The sequence below is a fragment of the Mustela erminea genome, chromosome 19, assembly GCF_009829155.1.
Source record: "Mustela erminea isolate mMusErm1 chromosome 19, mMusErm1.Pri, whole genome shotgun sequence".
NCBI lineage: Eukaryota > Metazoa > Chordata > Mammalia > Carnivora > Mustelidae > Mustela > Mustela erminea.
In genome coordinates, this window is record NC_045632.1 from 24,012,181 (window position 1) to 24,028,163 (window position 15,983).

Below are 15,983 nucleotides of genomic sequence, written 5' to 3' on the forward strand. Positions count from 1 at the left end.
TTTTATTTACAGAAAGAATTTATGGATTTACTTTCATAGTTTTATTTCAAGTTATCTATTCTTGAATGAGCTTAGGTAGTTATAGCAGTTTGGTAGTTAGATCTCTTAGAAATTTGCTCATTTTATATTCATTAACTAATTGGTATGCTTTTTAAAAAATGTTTAACTTTTTATTTAATTCATTTGTAAGCAGCTCTCCTATTTGTGACTCCAAAATGAGACCTCTTGTGTTATTCTCTCATTCAGCCAGTAGTGAGATGACGTGTTGGCTCTAGCAGTACTGGGATGTGTCCTGGATCTAGAAAGAAGAGGTAGTGAGGGGTCTAGAGACCCTGGTTTGCCCTAGCTTTGATGGCAAACTGCAGAGCAACACTGAGCTCTTTCTTTTCTGGGCCCCACAGCACTCAAATTTCAAGGGCAGCTTCTCTACTTCTTGGGGTTTCAATGAGTACCTATAGGGAAATGATTTTGAAAAGTATAAAGAAGTACAAGTACATAAGGTAGCTTTGTTTTCATGGTTAGTGGAGTCTGCAGGCTGTGGGGTTAACTATTGTCGTGTCCATTTCAGTTCTGAGCTTGTAATGGGATGAGAAAAATTAGCAGAGTTTTCCATCCCCTGTTCCTTCAGGGCTGCCTACTCTGCTGCCATGCTGGGTTTTGGGGAGGGGAGGAATCAGCCAGATGTGGCCTCACATGGCCCTCATTTAAGGCTTGTTCGGGTCCTGCTGGGCAGAGAGGAGATTTCTAGCTTTTAAGAGGAGGATGAATTAAATCCGCAGCAACAATGAGCTTACCTTGGCATTTTTCATGATATTCTGCAGCATTAAAAACTTTTGCCAATGTTTGCATTTAATAGCTTCTGCCTTGGTGAAATTATTGAGGTTCCCAACTGTGATTTCAATGGTTCTTAGAGTAGTAGGGCATTTGTAAATTGCTGTAAGAAATTAGTAGCAACCTATGAAAGAGAAGAAAAAAATAGTAGAACAGGAATTAATGAATGAAAATTTAAGTGAAATAAGAGAAAGAGAAAATATATACATTTTGGTAGCTAGCTAGATAGACGCATATATGTATGTATATGCATTTTTTTACTTTGACAGCTTTATTTGGTATAGCAGGGAAACCTGATAGAAATATAATCTTGTTTTCTGCTATGATAATTATTTCACAAAGGAATGAGAGGAATCCCCACATCACAACTCTGTGCCCCTGCTCCGCACCCGCATGTACTCCTGGAAACTAGTCCCAATACCTCTTGAAGAGCTTTTGGGGCCTTTGATTGTGTGTTTTGATGCCTGAGTACATGGTTCAAAATCAAATACCACAACTGAAGATCAAGTGCCCCCCTGGTTTCTGACTGGAACCAGAAATCTAGAATTTTATGTAAAATTTTCTGTTTTAAAGGATGAAACCAATTTTTGTTAAAAGCACACAGTAGGCAGACCCACCCAAAACTATAGCGTGAACCTATGAAATTACCTTTAGTGAGGCCATACGTTGGCTATTTGCCCCCCTTCAGTTCAAGCTAACAAATTTTTTTTTTTTTTTTTTTTTTTGTGGAGGTAAATTTTTTAAACTGAGTGGTAATGTATGCTGAGGGACTGACACTGAATGTGCAGCTCCTTGAATCTCACATTTGCACACCCTGTGTTGGTGAGCATCACCCAGATGTAGACAGGGACATTTCAGTCCCCGAAAGTTCCCCCTGTGTCCTCTCCCAGCCAATACTCCCCCACTGAGGGTATCTTAAACAGAAGAAATGGCCTAATAAAGGAGAGGGGTATATGGACATTGGGGAGGGTATGTGCTATGGTGAGTGCTGTGAAGTGTGTAAGCCCAACGATTCACAGACCTGTACCCCTGGGGCAAATAATACACTATATGTTAATAAAAATAATTAATTTTTTAAAAATTAAAAAAAAAAAAAAAAAAAAGGTGAGGGGCAGTGAGCCTCCCCAGAGACAGGATTTGGGAATTTGAGATGGTGGAAAGAGACCTGTGCTACCTTGTACATATGGGATTCTGGAAGAGGGTAGTTCCTGGGCATTCTTAGGGGAGCTTTCCAGATATTACATACACTGAATCAGAAAGGGTATGGGCCAGGCTTGGTGTAGCAAGATTGGAAGCACAGCCTTGGAGTGGACCTCATAGGCCATTGGTAGGCAGAGAGAATGGAAATTGACAGCCCCAGAGACTGAAGACCTTGGAGGCCATGAGGGTTTCTGCACTATAGAGACAGGAAGTGCTGCTGCCCACCAACAAAGGTTGATAAAGGAGCGGGTAGGCAGGCGATACATAAGCCACATTCATTTATTTAGGATAAAACAGACATACAGTGCTCATACTTCTTGTACTGTGTGTCAAGGGCAAAATCATAGGTGTCATATTTATTTTACTTAAAATTTTAATTGGCAGAGCCCAGACTGATAGGCTGTGTACCAGGCTGTACTGACCAAAGTTCTAATCCAGTCCAGTGTCCAGCCTGAGGAGGGGTTGCACAAATGAAGCAAAATCCCTGCTGTGTCTCAACTCCTAGTTAAACAGGCTTCCAGATTGTATTTTTTCCCTACAGACTTTTGTTCTAATACACAAAAGGGAGTCTGTGGGGGAGAGGAAGCCTGGCAGGGGATTCAAGCCCATCAGTGAAGAATTACTAAGAATTGCAACTTTTTTCTAATCCTGGAGGGACCTGGCACCCCTCCTTGGTAAGAGAACATGCAAATGCCTTTTTGCCCTGTGAAGTCGGGGTGGCAGCAGCAGTCCGATTTTCACCTGGTAACTACTTGCACAGTATTAATGACACAGCAGAGCTGTCTTCTGAACTTCCTCTAGTTCCTGTTGGCCTCTGAGCCTTTCAGATGGAAGGTGGCTTTGTTTAGGCATGTGCTAATGGCTGCTGTAGTAACTCTGCCTGCTTTCCTCTTCTCTCTACTCCCAAAGGAGCAGACTTGGGAGTCCTGTCCTTTCATTCAAGGTGATTGAGTGGACAGTGTGTCTCCCCAGCAATCAACTCGCTGGGCCTGGCCAGGTCTGGCAGAGTTGACTTTCCAGGCCTCAGTTCTCCAATCTTCACTGCTAAGTCTGTGCTCAAGTGAAGGTTTGGAAGCTGAGATTATTTGGTCTCAGGAGGTACCCTTCAGGGAGGAGGCCTGTACCTGAATGGTAAGATGTGGGCAGCACAAAAAGGTAGAAGGAGGAAGCCCCACATTTTCAAGTAACTTTCACATTATGGGTACCAGTTTTTTTGTTGTTGTTGTTTGTTTGTTTTGTTTTGTTTTGTTTTTAAGATTTTATTTATTTATATGACAGAGAGATCACAAGTAGGCAGAGAGGCAGGCAGAGAGGGAGGGAAGCAGGCTCCCTGCTGAGCAGAGAGCCCGATGCAGGGCTCCATCCCAGGATGCTGAGATCATAACCTGAGCTGAAGGCAGAGGCTTAACCCACTGAGCCACCCAGGTGCCCCACGGGTACCAGTTTTGAGCTAAGGACACAAAAGCACCAATAGTTCAGTCAGCTGAGACTTTCCACTTGTGCCCACAGTCTCTCTGCCTTTTGTTAACTACCTCTGTTTAAAGGGACAGGGCCTTTCTTCAACTGGCTGAAACTAAAAAGGGATTGAATTGGCTCAGCAACAAAGACTTTTCAGGTTTCAGATCAGGCTGAATTGAGATGCTTAACAGATAAAACATCTCTTGCATTGTGTTTCTAATTCACAGCTTTGTTTCCTTTGGTCGCTCTCCGGCATGTTTTCTTGATACAGTGGCTCTCAGCAGCTCCAGGCTTTCATCTGGCTACTTTTAGAGTCAGCCCTACAGCCCCATGTGCCTTCACAGGAAGGGTTCCACCCTCCCCCTGACATCAGTTAGTACCCAGGCTAGGGCTTGAGGTTTTCAGAGCAGCTAGCACATGGCTGGCCCTCTTCTGGGAGCTTCCTTCTCCTTCCCAAACACAGCGGGCTCCTCCTTTCCTAAGTATGCTCCTAAATATGTGGTTCTCCTTAGCCCTGTCCCTGTCCAGCCAATCTTTTCATGAGGTCCTGGTAAATTAGGGGAAATATAAATGTGGCGGGTGATTGTGCTGTTCAGTTAGCTAGCTCATGGGCACGTTGGAAAGCAGCCTGCTTCCTGGTACCCATATATAGAAGCCCCAGGTTGTTCAGTTCTATGCTTGGGGACAGGTCTTAAAGCAAGAGGTATTACTCTCTTTTTGCATTGGTTTCATGGTAACATTTCCATGGCGCCATTGGACATGACTTAGAAGAGCATCACCTATATCAAGTAGGACGTTTGCTGTGTCTGCCAGGAATGAACTGTGCATGTGTGCATGCACATATGTACATGCACACATGTGTCCACCTCCTGGGATTTACGCTCTGTTTCTGCTTATGCTGCCAGTGCTGCCACTTGGCAGGTACTCTGTAACAGTAAGGTTGCCTTCACTGCTGGGGCGCCAACTGTGTGTAAGATACTCTGTTAAGCATTAGACAGTGGCTTCGTAGAAGCTCTCCCCTGGAAAACACTGGAGGGAGGTGGAATGTGGGCCCTGGGAATGGAAAGATATGGTACCAAGCAGAGCCCCGTAGAGGAGGACCTTGGAAGTATCTAGTCTCAGAGCTGCTCAGTTCTAGCACAAGAGGCCAGATGCATTCATGCCCATTTGTACCTCTATGCTGTCAGGCATTGGTTAAAGAGTAGGAATGAGGGAGGTGTACATTAACCAGGTATTTCTGGCTCTTCTTCCTTGAGAGTAGATGAAGTAGTTTCCAGAAGCCTGAAGAGAGCCTTCCCAGAAAGAGACCTGGGTTCTGGCCTAGGGCCAGTGAGGGGATGCTGAAGGGGATGGTGAAGCAACCCCAAGGAATATGGACAGAGCCTGACAGTATCTGCTGCAACCTGTGATTTAATCCCGAGAAAATTCAACTCAACCCAGCCAAAGATACTCACTTCTGATGCTTATGATTCCCATTATATGTATGGAAATCCGTGGCTTTTTGAAATATGAAGGAACCAGACGCCATAGCAGGTAATAGAGTAGCTGGAACGTGTAATTAGCATCCCTCCAATCCCTGACTCTGTCTGTGTATGCAGCTACGTGGGCCCAGGAGAGGGGCGGTCCACAGAGGCTGATCTTGTCTGAATGGAGAATGAAATGATGAACAAGAATTGTGATCACAAAAATCACAAGGGTTGCTCCAGTAGACAGAGGAGTCCCGGGACAGGGGCCCAGTTCCCAGATGTGTACACGGAGGTTGGGCTGTCCTGGACTAGTTGCTGGAGGTGAAGTTAGGTGCAGGGAGAGGATCTGGCCCTTGTGAAGAAACTGTGGCATCAGAACTCAGAGTCTTGGGGGCTAGGAGACTGCAGAGGAGAGCATGGGCTCCAGGGCACACTTTCGGAGGAATCTTCCACAGAGTCCTGGAGAGCTCTACCTCCACTCTAGGAAATATATAGGACCAGTAGGGAAATGGAGGCACGGAGAGGTGATAGATTTGATCAAGGTCATACAGCCGCCCAGAATCCAGACAATGGAGTCCAATGAACCATCTAAAGCTGGTTTTCACCAGACTCCTATCAGCAGAATTAGAGGAGGCTCATTTTCTTGTCCGTGCGGAAATTCATCTCCGGGTGGCTCACACCCAGCTAAAGGGACTGAATAGGCTCATGCAACTGCAAAGTCCAGAGGACGGCCCAGGGCTCACATGCTGTCGCCGGTTGTCTTTCATGCTTCTGTGATTGCCTCCATCTTGGTCAGAATCTTCCTATATGTGGGAAGATGACCCTCAGCAGCCTCAGGCTGATTTCTTGCAGATTAACCATCTCAGTGGAAAGAGGGCACAGCACCGTTTCTCCAAGAGTTCCAGCCAAACTCCCATGGCTGAGGCTCACTGGATCAGCTCAGATCACCTGCCATCCTTAGACTCTGATTGTCCAGACCTAGGTCAGATGGCTCCCTCTAGCGCCTGTGTGAGTGTCTGTGTCTGTGTGGGTAGGAGAGAAATTGTGTGTGTGCGCGCACGTGCACGCTTGTGTGCTATACCTGAATCTTATAGATTAAGAGAAGAGAACGTTTGATTCCTCAGAGGAGAACTGAAACAGTATTACTAGAAGAAGGGAACATAGATTCCCTACCGGTGGGAACTGCAGGAGCCCACTACCTCAGATGCTGTCCCTAGCGTGGAATGAAGAAACTTGCAGGACAAGGCGGGCCTGCGGCCATCAAAGCAAGAGCTGGAGGGTGTCCTAGGTTGAGTTTTTTGGAGCAGTGTCTGTGATAAGGGTTCCTGTGCAGACAGGGCTCCCAGGAAGCAAGAAGGGGAAGAGAGGAGTCGGAGGAGGCAGGATAGGGAAAGGGAGCTCAGCTTGAATGAGCTGGGAAATGAGCAGGGAAGCTGATCCCTCTGCTGCTGTGAGTGTGGGCTGCTGAAGACTCCTGGGTCTCCCATTGGCAGAGTATCCACACCCTGGCGGTTGGCTCACAGCCAGACACTAGCTGATGTGGGGATATACAAGTCCAGTTCCCTTGCCTCAAGGTAGGATCCTGTATGACCAGGCAGGGACAGACTGGAGCTGAACCCACATCTTCCGCCCTCCCTGCTTCCTCAGGACAGACTTCAGTCAGGCTCCTTGGAGGCCTCTTTTCAACTTGGCTCATCCTTGGGCCCCGTCTTTGGCCTGTGCCATCTATTTGTAGCAATAATCCTGACAAGTCAGCCTCACATGAATCCCCCTACCATCGATAACTGATTACCCTCGATGTCTGATCACCCTGGCCTGCCTTCTGCACAAATGCCCCTACCCTCAGGGTCTTCTCCCAGTAGTTAGTTGTCCATGCACGGATCCTTCACTTGGCTTGCTGGCTGTGATTCCTGACTTGTATTCAGAGTTGAGCCTGATCTCTCCACTCTGTTGCGATAGTCTGACACTTGTCACAACAGTCTGACTAGTCTTTACTGTTTCAATAAGTGTCTCAATAAATTTCTGTAACACCCCATTCCCTACAAGGTTCACCTGAGAAAACCCCTCTATAAAAGATTTGCATGAGAATTTCCTTTTCGGGCTCTACTTGAAGGAACCATACCTAGTACAGAAGTCAAGCTCTGCTGTGATCTCAGGTGAAGCCTAGTCCCGGCCCCATCCTATGAGGGGTAAATGATACCCCAGAGTTTGTCCCATCTCAAGGCAAAGGACCTTCGTGCCAGCCATTGGCCACAGATCCTAGGAAGGCTGGGGAGCAAAACTTCCAGGCACCCCTGGCTGGCTAAGTAGTGAGGGTGGCCCCAGAACCTCAAGACCACTGCAGGTGGGAGAGACTTAGCAGCAAAGTCCACAAAATAAGATATGGGCACACTGAGCCAGGAAAAAGAGGTTCACGGGGATTGAGTGGGGTGCCAACAGGGCAAAGAAATCAGGCTGCTGAAATGTCATGGAACAAGAATTCTAAATTGGTACCAGCTTAACTATTGGCAGCCATAAGGGTATTCTAATGAGCTGACAACAGGTTGCCGTTTATCAATTTGTCGCTACTTATGTAACAAGAAGTACAGAATACAGTACTTATAAATCCTTGTAATGAAATATTTTCCCTTTATTGAGGCAGTGTTTATATAGATGCACATTAGTTTAAACTTTTTGACCTCATTTGCATTCTAAAATTACAGCACCATAATTTCCTTTTCCCAAATGCATTTACTCTTAATTAATCTTAACCACTCTCAAGCTTTTCTGATTTCTATTATCACTATTTAAAGTTGAGAAGACTTTTAATGGATCTAAATCACATATTCAAATTAGTTTCTTTTTCTAAAGTTATAATGACTTGAAATTTTATTTGATTTGGGCCCAAAGTATTACCTGAAAAGTAATTTGATTGTTTTACAATTTAAATCATCTGTGTGGAATAAAATTCATTAACCTTATTTACATGTGTGTAAAAATTATGACACTTTAACCAATTAACATTTCTAAAAAGTGTGCAGCATTTTATAGCATAATGCCTTCACTGCAGCTCTGTCCCCTACATCTCTGAACCCATTTAGCACCAGAAATTTCCAACTTTGGCTAAAATTTGAGTAATTGAATTGTCTGGCCAGACAATGCCTTATGTGAAATCGTGTCTTTCCCTGTAGGGCCTAAAGGAGCTGTGGCTCACTGCGGCCCACTCTAGCATAGTCTTCCTAGGATGGTGGTAGACAGCTCACCCTCACAGGGCTGGTCTGGAGACCACAGGCTGGGAAATATCATCATTTCTTTCAGAGCTCCGTTCTGGAAAGGCACAAACTTGACATTCTTTGGACATCATTGTGCCTTGGTAGACACAGTGCCAGAGAGCCTTTCTTAACAAGCCTCAAAGAATGGATGTGGCAGCTCATGGAGTGGTTAAGATGTGTACCCATGAAGCTCGGTGCAGTGCATTCAGCTTAAGCTTGGGTTTGAGACCAGGCTTTGCCACTTGCTACCTATGTGATGCTCCAGTTCAAATCCTCTGTTACCCAGACTCCTCACAGGTCCTCTGCATGCGTGCTGCCCCTACCTCCAATGTTTCCTTCATTTTATAGCCAGAGTGATTAATTTGTGTCACCTGCTTAATAAGCTTCCCATTGGTTTCCTATTGCTATCTTACAGGCAAAGTCCTTTACATTGAATAACAAGGCCCTCCTCCTCCACTCCTGTCCTCCAGCTGCACTGTCTTTTGCTGACCTTTGGGTTTACCCTTCTTCATCTTCTCCAGGCGTTGCATGTGCCATTCCTCTACATGAAACTGTCCTTCCCTCTTTTGTTTGCCACATCATCGCTTACTCATCATTCTGGTCTCAAATTGGGGGTCACTTCATCTTCCTTAGCTGGGTCATATCCCTTGCCACAGGCTCCCAGGAGCTCCTGTACAGAAGGTTCCTGATAGTCCTCTGTCATGACCAGCACCACATCACAGTTTTCCATTTGCTATTGTGATCTCTTCCCTAACTGAAGGCTCTGTGAGGGCAAGGGTTACCACATAGCTCAGTGTCTGCAACTTTAATTAATATATATTAAATTAGTGGTGAATAAGAATGACTTCCTACCTTGCTTTAAAGTAGGAAAACTTATTCCTCCAATATCCCTATAAGGTCCACAGTAAATGAAAAAAAAATGTGGAAAATCTCCAACTCAACCCTGTGCCCCAGCTATTTGCATGGTCCCTTGGGGAGATTTTGGGTTCTGGGTGGGATCCAACAAGGGTCGGTTGGGACAGAAGTCCAGACGGGAGCCTGGGTGTACCTTCCTGAGAGTAGGAAAAAGCACACCACAGCACCCGGCCTTTGATTGCTCTGCCTTTGATTTTCTAACATTCAGGGTGGTGAATCACATCAAGAATAAACAGTGAAGAGAATAAAAGCAATTCATTGCTCTGGGGAGTTTTGTCTTGAATCTCAGTTTCTCTTGAGGTTAGAATTGCTCATCTGAGATGACAAAACTGGAGGAAGTTCTCTTACCCAACAGGTATTGCCCCTTAAGACCCAGCCTTCGCCCGGTGTCTGGATACAGCTGAGCCTCCTGCCTCTCTGTGGGCTGGGTCATTTATCCAAGAACATTACTGGTGAAGACTTTGTTAGTATTTCCTTGACTTTGGCTGAGGTTTTTTTTTTGGCTTTGCTGACCATGGGAATGTGACAGTAGCAGTGGGTCCCTGCAAAAGTCCCTGCAGTCCCTGGTCCTCAGTTTCCCACTTACCAAAAATGAGAGGGATACTTGGCTGACATCTCCAGTAAGCTCATGAGCATATTTGGGGGTTAGTTTCTGAAGGATGGTTTCAGGAGTCTGAGGATTGTTACCCAGTCTAGGCTCTTCACAGAGCTGGGCAGGTTGCACTCTCTCTCAAAGAGGAGGCAACAGTCCAAGTGGTCCCAGGTCTCCAAAGGATGAAGACTCAACCTTGGTCCTGCAGATGACCAGCTAGATGACTTTGACCCATTGCTTACTTTCTCCCAACCTCGGGTTTTCCTGTTGTAAAATGAACATGCTCACATGGGGTTACATATCCTCAGAAACCCCTAAGTCAACTCTCGTTCTCCAGTATCTTCTGACCCTGGCGATTTCCACAGTTGTTCTGGAAGCTCTGGGCTTTCGGAAATTCCCCCAAACCACTGCTCTATTGTATAAGTGGGGGCAGAAAGCTTTTCATTCACAACCTTACGTATGTCGTCTGTATTTCTCCTGTGACACAAACTTCCTGTTCTTTTCTATCAGTGGACCTGAGGCAGCTCTGTTTCCCATAAGCCCCTTTCCCTGATCACTGCCAGGGTTGGGGAGGAGAAGGGTGAGCCCGGCACTGTTCCACACAGTGTTCAGTACATGTAGATTCATGCCGGCTCATTGAGAATGATATTCAACAGCAATCCTTCCAGATCTCCTTGTGCCATTAACTCTGTGTTAATGCCTGGAGGCCCTGTTTCTTTGCTGTATGGTTTGTTTCCATGTGACTGAGTAGAAATTATGACTCTGTGATCTCACTGGCATTTCCAGGTCTTCATTAGTCCTGAAAACATGCCTGCCTTGCGATTCAATGCAATGGGAGACTGAGTTTCTCCAAGCCACACGGCTCTCGGGTTAGAGTGCACATTGTAAAACAATAGTAATTCAGACTTCACTGGCCCTGTGAAGGACCTTAACTCTCTGAAAACTTTCCTCTCTGAGTGGTTTGGAAAATACTTGCAGTATTCCTCACAGCAACCTGAAAATTGTCATCCATGTTGGTAGGGTTGAATAGTGTTCCCCCAAATTCATGTTTGCCCAAACCTCAGAATGTGACCTTAATTGGAAATAGGGTCTCTGCAGATGCAATTAAAATGATATCTTACTGAATTAGGGTTGGCCCTAAATCCAGTGACTGGTGTTCTCATAAGAAAAGACACACATGGAAAAGAAGATGTGAAGACAGGGCAGAGATTGCAGTGGTGCTCCATAAGCAAGGGACATCCAGGGCCACCAGAAGCTGGAGGAGCAGAGGAGCTTCTTCCCTAGAGTCTTTGAAGAGGCTTGGCCCTGCTGATACCTATGGATTTTGGACTTCTGGTTTCCAGAACTGTAAGAGAATAAATTTGTGTTGTTATAAGCCCCTCGGTTTGTGATAATTTGTCAGGCATCCCTAGTAAACTGGTGTAGTGTTCTTATACACCAGCCATGTATCCACATGCTCCTTCCACAAACCCATTTGAGGGTAAGGGCTCCCAATGCCACTACTGCTGCCATCCTATGTAGCAGCCCTACCCTTGTTCTCTTAGAAAACATTTGGTTGCAACTTTAGTTTCTTGGGATAGCAGTGGCTTAAGCAATAAGAATTTACATTTTTAAAATCACAATAAATACAAAGGCAGGACATTTGAGCAGACCTTCAGTAGCTCAGCAACCTCTGGGTTGACTTCTTATGGTTCTCTTGATCTTCCCCCCCATGGTTGCAAAATGGCTGTCAAGCTATATCTATTATGATCTCACACAGAGCACTTACAAATGGGAAGGAATAAGGGATTCTTCAGTCATCTTTGTCTATTTCATTTGGAGAAGAAAATATTATCCAAAGACCCCCAAAATTTCTAAGTCCCCTTGACCAGAACAGGGTAACGTGTTCTTGCCCTTGTTGCAAGGGAAACTTATAAAAAGAACTTCTGTGGTTGATAGCCTCTCTCATGGAAGGTGGGATATTTAAACAAAACAATGTGAAGAGATGGTTGTTGGCTAGGATACAGATTTTGCCCCCCTGGAGCAGGTTGGGCAATGCTTTCTGTGGATTCACCTATGCTAGTCCTGCTATACACCAAGAAGAACCTGTGAGAAGCTCCCTGTTCACACTCTAAGGTCATGAGGCCTCAACAATAGACTAAATAAAGACTCCTAAAGATACCCACAAACTAATCCCCAGAACCTGTGACTATGCTTCCTTACATGGCAAAAGGGACTTTGCAGATGTGGTTAAATTAAGAGTCTTGAGATGGAAATACTGTTTTGTTGGATCCAATGTAACCATAATGGTCCTTATAGGTGGTAGACAGAGGAGCAGAGTCAGAAGAGATATGACTATGGAAGCAGAGGTTGTAGTAATGTGATGATAAGTCCCCAGAAACTGGAAATACAGGCAGCCCTTAGAATCTGGAAAAGTCAAGAAATAGATTCTCCGCTAGAGCCTCCAGAAGGAACAAAGCTCGCCAACATGTTGATTTTTAGCCCAGGAAGATCCATTTTGGACGTCTAACCTTGAAAATGGTAAAATAATACATCCATATTACTTTAATACACAAAGTTTGTTGTTGTTTGTTAGAGTAGCATTAGGAAACTAACCGAGCTCTGGGTCATCAGGCCTCCAAGAGTTCCTAAAAAATGGCCTTTTCATCATCTTCCAGAACCCCTCTCTCCCTGGGGCCAGCCATGTGCCCTTAGACCTGGGCCATTCACGCCACGTTCCCCATTCCTTCATCCTCCCCATCCCCCTTCTCCATACTTCCAATCTGCCCCTTTCTCCCCATACCCTTATCCTTCCCATCCTCCCCATCTGCCCTTCCCTAAGTGCCTCCTCCCGCATTCTCCCAAGCTCCTTACATCCCATCCTCTCTACCTTCCCAATCCTCCTCATTCTCCCTTTCCCCTTCCTTTCCATACTCATCATCCTCTCCATCCCCCGATCTTCTCCATCCTCCCCATTATCCCCTCCCCTCTTGCCCTTTCCCAGGCTTCCATTCAGACATCTGCGCCTTACTGAAACACTGTGGAGGTTAAGCTACTAGGCACAGGGGTGCTCAGTCAGGCCTACCTCTCTGCTGAGACCCACCTGGGGACCTTGTGTTATAGCTCTCACTCCTCACTTATGAGATTTTTGGCCCCCTTTTTGCTAATATTCACAGTAAAGCCTTCTCATCGGTATGACTCCCCAGTCCCAGAAGAGAGAGGTACCTGTGGCTAGAAGGCTCCTACGGTTTGGTCCCCAGTGTCTGGGCAGTGAGGGGTAGAACAGCCTGGCCCACCGACCTTGGCTTTTCTGTAAGGGGTGGTGCCAGGGAAGAGGGAAGTTCTTCTCCATCTAGGCTGGGGCCTGACCACCGCAAACCAGGAGAGGAATGATGGTGAGCGCAGCAGCACAGATGGCCTTCCCTGCCTCTCCCACCCCTGCACATGCCCTCATCCTTGGAGAGTAAGAGTTGTAATTCAGTAGCTGTGGTGCTGCATCTGAAAATAGCGGTAAGCTTCCTGGCTCTGCAGAAAGAGTTTCGCTGGTTCTGAGCATGAGATGGGGTACTGGCAGGGGAGCAATATGGAGATAGTTTCCTTAGGCCCTTCTAGCCCAATGACAGGGCTTTTCTGGTGAGAAGAAGCTGATGCCCCCTCTGCTGCCTCAGCTAATCGCGAGTCTCCTGGAGCCAGCTTCACAGCCCCGAGTCTGAGAAGTAGCCGGGTCAGCAGCTATGCCTTTTTTAACTCCCAGCCCACAGGGATCTCTTCTTTCAACTTGAGCTTTATTGTCCTCTCCCCGCAGATGGTATTCCTCTGCTTATTTACTGCCTGCTCCTGGCCCAAAATGGAGGCAACACTGGATCCTTTCTAAGGCACAAGTGCTCTGCTGCAGGTCCCAGTCCCAACAGACTGAGGCCTCACTGTCCTGTGCAGACTGCACCAGAAGTATCGACGAATCCAGTGGACACGCCCGAGAGGCCAGTGCTCACCACTCTGGAGATCACAAACCCAGCAAAGTCAGTGGGTAGGGCAAGGTTTTGAGAGGATAAACTGCATTCAGGACTGACAATTTGACATGTGTCCAATATCAAGTTTGTCTCCCAAGCACTGCCCAGGGAAAAAGAAAATGTCCAGAAAACAAACAAGTCTCACCCAGGCTGACTAGAAGATTAGGGAATTGATCTGACTCACACATGTATATTAAAAGTAAAGCAAAATATAGGGGTGCCTGGATGGCTCAGTTGTTAAGTATCTGTCTTTGGCTCAGGTTATGATCCTGGGGTCCTAGGATCAAGCCCCACATCAGGCTCCCTGCTGGGCAGGAAGCCTACTTCTCCTTCTCCCACTCCCCCTGCTTGTGTTCCTGCTCTTGCTGTCTCTCTTTCTGTCAAATAAATAGATAAAATCTTTTTTAAAAAAATTAATTAAAAAATAAAAGTAAAGCAAAATATAAAAAATTAAAATTAAAAAGCCCCTGCACAGGACAATGCCTATTTTCAGAATATCCTTCATGCCTTCCTCAGCTAGTGATCTCTGTTCCCCCTTCTTTCCCCAAAATTCCACTTCTATAGAATATGGGGTTAATCTTATATGTTTTTAACCCAGTTGTGGAGTGTGGTCATTGGTACAGAGCACTCCTGAACACACACACTGCTGGAGCCCTGGAGAACATTCATGGAATCCTAGGAGCTAGGACCAAGGGGAGGTGGGCTGATATGGCGATGTGAAAACCATCAATGACGGATTGGAAAGCAGCTGTAGGATTCCTTTTGCTGTCCCTCTAGGAGAGTTATCTTGAGGAAAACAACCTTGCCCAAGGTCACATACCTTCCAGAGAAGCCCACATCCAGTGACTGCTCAGTGGAGGGAGGGTATGAAGTCCCAGCCCTCATCCCACCAGGAGCATCTCTGCAGGTCCACAGCTGCAGGACTTCTTGCAAGGCTGGCTGGGGCCTCTGTCAGTCCTGCATCCCAGCCCAGTGTTTCCCTCTGCCTAATCCTGCTCCTTTCTCCCCTCTTCCAGCAGATGCTGATCCCTACAGCTTCTCCTAATAACATCCTGCCTGTTCATCTCCATCTCAGAGTCTGTTTCCCAAGGAGCTTAATCTGTGATGGGATTCCCCTGGGCTTACAGGAAGTCTTAGAGCCATGAAGTCAAACCCCTGTTCAGACCCACCCATTACCACTACAGACACCTCTGTGCTTAGGGACAGGGATAGGGACTGCTGCTAGACAACAGGCTTTGTCCCCAGGGCTTGCTTTTTGTCTGGCACCTTCCAGGAAGCTCTCAAAAAGATTGCTCAGGCAAAGTGTTCCCAGAATGGCTGGCTGCCCAGGTCCTCCTGGCAGGGACAAAGGTATGTGATCTTGCACAGGGACACAGCTTTGTGCTATGATGTTCAATGCCACGAACGTCCAAGGAAAATGGGAGTGGAGGAGAGGTCAGTCTGCTTTATGTAAAGCCCTAGTGAACAGAGCTTTTCCCTCTTCAACAGGATAACCCTTCCAAATGAATGTCTAGCTCCCTGAGGTGGACAAGAAGAAAATTCCACATTGAGAGCCCTGGGAGGGGAACTCCTGAAGGACCATCCAGGCACCCCTATATTTTGCTTTACCTTCCACTAGGCTTGTTCTAGTGGAAGAACTCTGGCCTCCTTACTGTTGATCACAGAGAATTAAATTTCCTCCTGCCTGCCCATTGCTCCCCCCACCTTTCCCCAAAAAGAAAAGAAAAAGAAATGATAAAGGCCCAGGAAGAATTCCCTATTCATGCTGCATGATTTGCAAAATCAAGATAAGGGCCACCAAGAGTCTTCATTATTTTTATGTGACATCGATAAACCATTTTGCACTGCCCTCTGTTACCCCACCACCACCACCACAAGCTCACAGCCACTCATCTTTTTGCACAGAGAAGCAACTTCTGGAACTTCATTTCTTTATTATAAACAGAAGCATTAAAACTGCTCCCAGCTGGTCTTGGTTTTTAAACAACAGTCTTCAGTCCCCCACTTCCTCTGGCAGCATCCTCTCCCTGTTTTGTTTAGTAGAACCCATCAAACCCATCAAGGGGCATTTGCACTGGAAATGAATATTAACTGACTGTGGTTTTCGAAGGATTTTTATCTTACCAATTCCCCAAACATAAAAGGTCTGAGCTCTTACGAGACTGAAAAGATATGCACCTATAAGTTCTGGGACCTGCAGCCCTCACTCAGATTTGAAGCCTGATTCATCAAAGGCTGGGGGCTTGGTGAAAACTAGCACCCTCCAATCTGCTGCTGGCCT

At 46.2% G+C, this 15,983-nt stretch overlaps 1 long non-coding RNA gene across 1 annotated transcript; it reads right to left on the reverse strand.

Moving 5' to 3' along the window:
• Nucleotides 1–209: 209 nt before the first annotated feature.
• Nucleotides 210–11,434, reverse strand: LOC116578880. The gene is made up of 3 exons (XR_004281074.1): nt 11,366–11,434; nt 795–955; nt 210–298 (listed from the first exon to the last, which is right to left on the reverse strand). It is a non-coding gene; the product is annotated as an uncharacterized LOC116578880 (long non-coding RNA).
• Between the last annotated feature and the right edge of the window lie 4,549 nt (nt 11,435–15,983).